Source organism: Pinus tabuliformis, chromosome 8 (genome assembly GCF_031772625.1).
Source record: "Pinus tabuliformis cultivar Carrire ecotype Pingquan chromosome 8, CPIR1, whole genome shotgun sequence".
Classification (NCBI taxonomy): domain Eukaryota; kingdom Viridiplantae; phylum Streptophyta; class Pinopsida; order Pinales; family Pinaceae; genus Pinus; species Pinus tabuliformis.
The window spans coordinates 611,566,495-611,567,882 of record NC_142294.1 but is presented as its reverse complement, the minus strand read 5'-3'; positions in this window follow the sequence as shown (position 1 = coordinate 611,567,882).

The window sequence follows — 1,388 nt, the reverse complement described above, 5'->3', positions numbered from 1 at the left end:
TGAATTTCAACATTTTTGTGGTTATTTTTCTTCTCAGAGTTCGGTTAGAGAATGTATATCTTTCCATGCTAATTTGCTTATCTGCTTACTTGTGGACCTTTTGGTGCACTTGGTTTGTTGTTTAGTTGGATTTTTCTTAAATTTTTTTGTTCTAGTTTCGAGTTTTTAAGGTTGTTCATTTCTGAGTTTTTTCAGCATTTCAGGTCCAAATTTATAATTTGTTGTTTTTCTGCTATTATTTTTTATATTTCGAAAAATTTTGGCCATATATTCCCCCAAATATATTTGTGACATTAATTATAATGCTAGAAGGGCCATTTTGCTTGAGATTGTCACCTTTAGGAAGCATTTTTAAATGCAAACCTATTAAAATCACAGCAACATATCCCTAACATGGTTGTACGACTATTACTTCTTAGCAGTGATTTTTATGCTTCCATTTTACATGCAAAAGCAGAAAATAACCATATGCATAGTCTAGCCACTGAAAAGAGAATGCAAAATAAAACACAATATATAAGTAACCCGTAATTCACGAGGAACACTATAATATTTCTTTAACTGTCATAACTCCCAAGGCATAAAAACATAAATTAATGCAGATAACAGGCCAGCTAACCATAGTAATATGTCATATCAAGAAGTTGCTGGAATCATGCCCACATTGGGAGAGGGCTCTTTATACTCAAGGTTCTATGCCTCCATCCATAACTTGCAGGTTTAGGATCAGTACATTTTATGAGCCAAATTACTTCCAGAGATAACAAGATTGGATCTCGTTACAAGAACTTCCAGCCACCTTGTTGTAAGACCTTCATATTTAAAAACATTTTACCCTACTTATACTCTGTAATTGAGAGTATAGCTAGAATATAAGGTTGTACTTCGTTAGATGGGAAATATATATATATGCACATCAAAGCCTGATTGAATAACCTGAGAGCATAGTTCAAAACAGAGTCCTGAGCAACATTGTAGCCTCAGTGTCAAAAGATTCTATACATTAGTTCAAACTAATAGTTCCAGAACAACCCAAAAAAATCTATAAAGACTGTATACCATATGCATAGTCTAGCCACAGAAAAGAGAATGCAAAATAAAACACAATATATAAGTAACCCGTAATTCACGAGGAACACTATAATATTTCTTTAACTGTCATAACTCCCAAGGCATAAAAACATAAATTAATGCAGATAACAGGCCAGCTAACCATAGTAATATGTCATATCAAGAAGTTGCTGGAATCATGCCCACATTGGGAGAGGGCTCTTTATCCTCAAGGTTCTATGCCTCCATCCATAACTTGCAGGTTTAGGATCAGTCACAATGGATTTTCATCCATAGCTTCCTTCTTGGACTCTTCACATCACTCTAGCTCAGAAATG